Genomic DNA, 7,776 nt, shown 5'->3' with positions numbered 1-7,776 from the left:
GTAGAATTTCGCTTATCCGACATAAACAGGCAGGCAGAACGCTGGATAATATGGATGTGTTAAAAAAAGACCTGTTAAAAGTAAAACTTATGATATAATTTTACATATTACACATCTAATAATAATGTTTTATAACAAATAAGTGCACTGCACTGAATCAGGGATGTATCCAGCGTGAGGGCCTGAGAGCTGTCCCCCTCCGAAACTCAAGCACTTTTTAATAAACATGCTTTTACCCTTTTGAGATTCTTTTATATCAGTTTACTAATAGTCAGTGTCCAAACTTTGGGCAATGTGCTGTTGTCTTGTTATAATTCTAAGAACATAAATTAATGCCATTATACCATTTGGAATTAAAGAACAGGAATTAAATGGGATTAACATTTTGTTTCCGTTCTGTTTTTAACTTTAATATATTAGAACGATACACTCAATGTCTTCTTGCTATTTTTGTTATGTGATATACGTAGCAGACAGTTTTCTTTAGTTACATTTCTCTCGAAAATATGTTTCATTTTGTTTGTGCTATAATGCAGTTTCCAAAGTAAACCGGTTTATAAATGAAAAGTAGGAAAAAGTTTAAGAGAAATACAGAACTGTTGCATTATTATTATTATTATTATTATTATTATTATTATTATTATTATTATTATTATTATTATTATTATTATTATTATTATTATTATTATTATTATTGATATTTTTAAAACATTAGAATTACGTGCTTACGAGGATTCGTGTTGGGCCCCCTCCGAATAGAAAACCTGGATACGTGTCTGCACTGAATGATAGATGTATGAGTCAACGTGTAGACGGGCGCGCTAGGCGATATAGTCCAGAGCATGAAAAATAGATTAAGACCACAACTTGCAGTTCTTCTTGCCGATTGGTGCTTTCTGCAATGATATATCGGACCATACGGTATGTGTAACAAAGGATGGTCGGATAAGCGAGACCATGGTGTATTGGTGTTTCACGCACCTAAACCTGTAAAATGTTTGTATAAACGATTATCTTTCACTCCCTAGCTAAATTTTTGGGTATGATCACACACCTTGCCTCATAAAGTATAGTCTTATAAAGAAAAAAATATATTTTTTTTTTTAGCTAAAAGCTAAAGGGAAGTCAACTTCAGTAATTTACTTTAGTTTTTTTTTTAAATAATGGCAAACTAGTCCATTTCATCACGATAAATCACGTTTGATATTAAGATGACTTTTTCTGTCCGTATATGTCCTTTACATTTTGTTGGAGACAAAATTGTTATTTTCCCAAGAAAACAGGGTAAGAGAAGCTATACAACAACATGAACTGAAAACAATAGCTATTACCAATAATACTGTAGTCCTGGATATCAATAAGTTGTCCTAGTATATTGCTTCGGTTCTTATTAACATGAAAATTATAATGTTTTGTAAAAAAAAAAAAAAAAAAAAAAAAAAAAGAATGGGATAGGATGGGATTCGATGTGGTGTCAAAGTAATAAAATATCCACGAGTCCGCCACTCTATCCACCTAACCACAGAGGCTACGTTGTGTTTGTTCTTTTTTCTTAAGAAATAATCTTCATAACCATGGTGCGTATCGCTTCGAACCTTAACATATGAGTTTTTCTGTTTAATTCTATATTTTCGTACGACATCTTAGTTACAGAAGCTAATTTATATTTGGCAGGCAATCTACACACTAGGTTTTAACCAATAAATGCAACATTTTAGTTCAGTATCCAGTTCCTTGATCCATCTCCTCGACTTCCCTACTGAATTCCCTCCGCAATCGTGCTGTACTACTGAAAAAATCCCTAGAAATCATCGTTGCCAGTATACACAAAACCGAGCACAATTTTGTTTTTTGTTTATATTTTTATTATTTTACTATATTTTTTGGAAATATCTCCTTAGATGGATTGCTCTCTATTATCTCCACATACTAATAACTCAATTTTACCCATAAACGTAAGGAAAAAGGAATAAATACGGAAAATCGTGAGTTACAGTATACGCGCAATTTTTTTTGCGCATGGGAGTACAAATATATTGATGTGTCTGCTTTACACATCGATTTTATTTCTTCTCCTGTGAAAGATCGTTGGATTACTTTCTTTATGATCACGTAAGAGCAAACTGTAGGTGGTTTCGTAGTGTAGTGGTTATCACGTCTGCTTTACACGCAGAAGGTCCCCAGTTCGATCCTGGGCGGAACCATATAAATAATTTTTTCTCTCATCTGTTAGAAATTATCTATTTAATTCCTATTGTATTTCATATATAAAGTACTATGTAATAACTTACAAATGTAATAAAAAAAAAAGTAAGTTTGTGGTGGACAACATCGTGTCCGTGGGTTTTCTCAGGGCACTGTCGTTTCCTCCCATTTTCTCATTCCACCAATTCTTCCTTCATCATTCACTTGCTTTTATCATCATCTCTCTTAGCCTAACAGACGTAAGCGTCCGACGTTAAACTGAAATACTTCATTTCGATTTTAGGTGTATTATTTTTTTTCTACTGCTCGTTCTTGAGTGTTTTACGAAATACTTAAAAGTGAAAGTACTCAAACAAGTAAAAATCAACTCAGAAGTAATAACTAGCGATTAAAAACACTGGAGATGCTGGGTATCGATCCCAGTACCTCTCGCATGCTAAGCGAGCGCTCTACCATCTGAGCTACATCCCCATTCCCTGATTAAATATTCTCCTTTGCTGTATAAATATTACGATATTAATGAGGTTACGCACGTGGTCAATGAACCACGCCCTTCATTCATGTGAAATTGTTCCAGAGACTGGATTGATAGAAAGCGAATCAAGGCGACATCTAGTAGCCACTCACTGCGTTACTGTTACTTCCTTTTCTAAAGTGATCATTTGTTTAAATAACTTATTTACAAATATTGATATATGGAACGTATCGAGTAACCATCTCTGATTCAGATTAAAATGTAGGTGTTGTTACGCACTTTTTAATAAAGGTCTTGTATTTGCAACACTACATGTGTTTTTTTATTATCTCTTTTTCTTTAAATACCGGTATAGCTTTATTTCAAAAACTTTCAACATGGAGGCTAAATTAGTGTAGTTAAGAAGATTTGGAAAATTAACAAAATTCAGTAATTCCCTAGAATTTATCCAAATTTTATATGTATGTATGCAATATTAATATTATATAAAATAACATGGGGTACTACTTTCGTACGATCAGGTAGGATCAACGTGCGATCAAAAACACTAAAACGAGAGCTCTTATAATCATGATATTGTCCATGAGAATGTTTTATCTCCTTTTAGAATATTCTGCCCTCTCATGGTAGTTACATAGTTATTTGTGGAGTAAAAGGGATATTAAGGCAGGGAATTTCGTTCGTTGGATTGAATTTTCGGGTCCCTTTAAGCACAGCTACGCAAAGAATCCCCGAGTGTCAGTGTCGTAGAGGAAGTATAGTATTTAGTACAAAGACCCGGAAAAAAAGCATCCAAAAAAGGCACTTGACTATTCTTAGCACGGTTATGAGCAGAAAAAAAACTTTACAATTACTTATCGTCTTTCCAGGTGCAGAATAACATTGGCTCAATAATTCACAAATGTAGTGCCTTGTAATACTGGATCCCCCCAAACCTTGTACGCCTTCCAACAAAACATTCTGGGTGCGCACCTGTTATCGTGGTTGCACTGTAATTCGTGGCGATGAAATTGTAGTATCGCTTCCCTCAAGAGCCGACACTGCTTTTATGTAAGCTCCCGCCGATCCTTGACTGAATCAAAAGTTTTTCTCGTAATCAATGAACGCGGCATAGGGGGAAGGTCGTAGGGTATCGGACACCTTAGCTTTGAAAATAGTTATATCCAATTATTTGATGCACAAAATGATATCTTGATATCTTATACATAATATGTTAAAGGTGATTTCACAGGTAAAAACTAATAATATATACTTTTGTAGAAAATCAAAGGCGTAATTAATAACAAATTAGCGTAAGTAAAAAATGGAGAGTGTTATCGGACAAACATAAAACTATAGATAATTGGTGTTTTGAGGTAATTTAATAACGGAACAAATTACAATTGCTACTGTTTACCCATTCGGTTGAGACCTCTAATTGGAAAAGTGCCAAGGAGAGTCCATCCTAATGAAATAAAAGAAGTATAAAGAAGAAGAAGGAAGAGGAAGGAAGGCGTTGGTTATTCACGTCGGCGGTAAAGGCATTGTTTGCAGTGTTATCAACCCGGCACAGTAAATCAATATCTGATAAAATTTCATAAATAAATAAGATGAGAATGAAATCAAAGTGGCTCTACAGCATTGAAAGCAAGACAATCAGTGATTATTGTCCGTAGGGCATGACTGGAAATTTACAGTTCAAGATGAACAAAAAAAAAAAAAAAGGAATCCCAAAATCACACACATGCATATATATATATATATATATATATATATATATATATATATATATATATATATATATATATATATCCTATATAGACGCCTCACGCGAGCATAAATACCAAACAAATAAGACAAAGAACTGGCAAGCACAAACTTATGTCTATGTAGAGGAAGACATAGTTTAAGTCCTTCCGCGAGCTTTTGACGCAATCAACCGAATATCGAAGCCCCTAAAACACAATGCTAGGCTGCATTTATAAAGGCCGCGCTCTGTTCACTGCGTGACATCATCTGATCAGAAGGTACTGCTGACCTGGAATCAATTTACGTAGGCTGGCAACTATATTTAAACTGCCAACCTTCTGTCTCTCGCTACCAGAGAAGAAACCGAACACATGTTGTCCGTACATACATATACACATTTTTTTTTTTTTTTGTAGTGGACACATATTTCTGTCATGCGCAGAAGTGTTGAGGGACCTAATGTCCGAGGGTAAATAGTAGCTGTTTACTTACAGTTCTTATACATAAAATACAGTTTCATTAGACTTTAAAATACATCTTAAAATAAAAATGCAAAAAAAATAGATCTTAAACTTCTTAGTCTCATCAAGAATCATTATTTTTATTCTGACACAAATCACAATAATAAAAGAGTACGTCTTCAACATTAGAACATTATTCATGGACCCAGTCTTTACATGTTTTGCACTATATCCAATCTCATCAAAAGACCCCGCAGATTATGATGTTCAGTTTTTCAGCAAGTTTGTAAGTTAGTTTTAAAAATTCTGGTTTGCTTAGTGGCATTAGTTGAATATTCAAAGCCTTTACATGATTGTATAATATTTCCGTTTGGGCACTATCAAACGTTATATTAAACGTGCCTTTGTTATCCGAGTAGCAAGGTTTAGTTGTTGGCTCTTTCCCTTCCAACGCTTTTTGATACGATCTCCTAATGTACTCTTAAGAACACCACATCTACCATTGGCCACAAGTACTTCTTTGGAAATAACTTACTTCATGATCAACTTCATATTTTCTGCATCCCAATTGCCACGTAGTTTTCCCATGATTTCTGAGAAAGCTATAAACCACTAAATAACATCAAGTTTGTTTACCAGTGTAATGTCCGATACCATCCGACTCCACTTTGTACAATACCAGCAGATTGACTTGCAACGTATGAATGGCTATAAGTAAAAAAGTTTGTAAACAGAACGCTGCAGCCTAGCTGTAGCGCACCTACTCCTACATTTCCCCACTCCCTTCTCCGCGACGATGATGTTTTGCAGTGTTGCAATCTGCAGGGAGCGGAATGGTCTGAGGATTTTCTACGACATTTGAGTGTAAATACTGTATATTGACTGTGTCAGTTCGTACCAATGAAAAAATAATAACAAAAAGAGAAATTTTCCTTTCAGAAGGCGTGAAGGGATCGCCCTGTCGGAAAGCGTCACTGCTTACAGTGTATCCATAAGGTTGTCTGCACGGGCCCGGCCCGTGAATTAATGAGGCCCGACCCGAGTTAGAAATATATTTTAGCATTTAGGCCCGACCCCATGTGATAATCAAATGAGCCCGAAATAAGCCCGAATTACAAAAACTTAACAATTAAGGCAAAATTGTATTTTTTATTTGCAACAATTAAATGTTTAATTTTGCAGTTTAAAAGCTTTCATGATTCAGAGACAACAAGGAAATAAAGGTTATCCTTTACATTTAGTTAACTATGAATTCTCTTAAAAAAAGAAGTCATTATATAAATTCTCATATAATATAAACTGACATTGTCTTGAAGAAAAAACCAAGACACGTTGTTCCCAATGCTCTTGTTCCTTTAATTCAGTGTAAGAAACAGTATTTTCACTCAGACAAGCTAAGCATATTTATTCTGTTACTTTTAGTTTTTTTCTCTATTACACAGCTTTTCTCTCAATTGCACAGTGATTTTAAGTGTGGGCGTCTTAAGTTACAAATTTAGATGAGCGTTAAAAGTTCTCCAGAAAATATCGTTGTATTATGCCCGAAAAGGTCCCGAGAAATATGATTGTTTATTTTAAAATTTACGGCCCGGCCCTGGGCCCGAGCTCGTGCAGACCTCTACCATGAGGTTGCTTACCTACTAAGAAAAGTAAGATTCGGACTTTAAACATTTTAGCAGGATTTATTTGTTGTAACATAAGTTTGCTGAGTTAGTATCACTGGAACTTTCAAAGCCAGACCAGTGGATGGAAGAGTAGTGGGGAGGATGGCGGAATACGAAGTGCTCAGTAGCGATCTGCGCATCTTGGTTTGAAACTTGTCGAGTTATAGCTACCGGCTTGTAACAACATGAATGCAACTATACGCCTGAATTATAATATATACATCCTAATAAATGTTGGGATAGCAATAATATATCAATAACCTTACTTTGTAATAGGTTACAGCCATACAAATCTATCTCCGTGCACCTGATCACTCGCAAAAACAAAAACCTTGAAGCAGGAAATACACCGTTCATCGAACAAATCCACTATGGCGTGGACGTGGCTAGTTCATTCGGATCAACTCACTGTATGCTTGACAGGTGCCGCCTTAAGCGGGAAATAATAAAAACTGCTTTTGTCCAATACCACCCGCTGTCCGATACCAGACGACCTTCCCCTGTAAGGATCATTCGTACTCGCTTGACCTTTCTGTCAGCTTCTTCACTACTTGAATTCGATCCACCGTGCTGTGACTAGTTCTAATTATAGCCTGCTTTCTTGGTTGCACGAGATTTTTCTAATCCAAATCCCAATGCTTTTGTAAACACTTTGTAAATTGCAGGGAAGATATGTGTAAATTTATACTTTCTCTTTTAGCCTATCATGTACTAATATATTAATGTGTCCGCTTCATACATTTTATTTCTCCTATGAAAGATCGTTGGATTACTTTCTTTATGATCACGTAAGAGCAAACTGTAGGTGGTTTCGTAGTGTAGTGGTTATCACGTCTGCTTTACACGCAGAAGGTCCCCAGTTCGATCCTGGGCGGAACCATATAAATAATTTTTTCTCTCATCAGTTAGAAATTATCTATTTAATTACTATTGTATTTCTTATATAAAGTACTATGTAATAACTTACAAATGTAATAAAAAAAAAAGTAAGTTTGTGGTGGACAACATCGTGTCCGTGGGTTTTCTCAGGGCACTGTCGTTTCCTCCCATTTTCTCATTCCACCAATTCTTCCATCATCACATACTTGCTTTCATCATCGTCTCTCTTAGCCTAACAGGCATAATCGTGGGACGTTAAACTAAAAGATTTCATTTCATTTCGATTTTAGGTGTATTATTTTTTTTCTACTGCTCGTTCTTGAGTGCTTTCCGAAATACTTAAAAGTGAAAATACTCAAACAAG

The 7,776-nt window shown here is 35.2% G+C and overlaps 3 non-coding genes across 3 annotated transcripts; 2 read left to right on the top strand and 1 right to left on the bottom strand.

Moving 5' to 3' along the window:
• Positions 1–2,131: 2,131 nt before the first annotated feature.
• TRNAV-UAC (transfer RNA valine (anticodon UAC)) lies at positions 2,132–2,204 on the top strand. Its single transcript has one exon. It is a non-coding gene; the product is annotated as a tRNA-Val (tRNA).
• A 399-nt stretch (positions 2,205–2,603) lies between these two features.
• TRNAA-AGC (transfer RNA alanine (anticodon AGC)) lies at positions 2,604–2,676 on the bottom strand. Its single transcript has one exon. It is a non-coding gene; the product is annotated as a tRNA-Ala (tRNA).
• Positions 2,677–7,340: 4,664 nt separating this feature from the next.
• Positions 7,341–7,413, top strand: TRNAV-UAC (transfer RNA valine (anticodon UAC)). The gene has a single exon. It is a non-coding gene; the product is annotated as a tRNA-Val (tRNA).
• The last annotated feature ends 363 nt before the right edge of the window (positions 7,414–7,776 follow it).

This window comes from Thermobia domestica, chromosome 13 (genome assembly GCF_964235325.1).
Source record: "Thermobia domestica chromosome 13, izTheDome1.hap1.1, whole genome shotgun sequence".
Classification (NCBI taxonomy): domain Eukaryota; kingdom Metazoa; phylum Arthropoda; class Insecta; order Zygentoma; family Lepismatidae; genus Thermobia; species Thermobia domestica.
The sequence above is the reverse complement of the archived record's forward strand: the minus strand, read 5'-3'. Positions and strand labels throughout refer to the sequence as shown.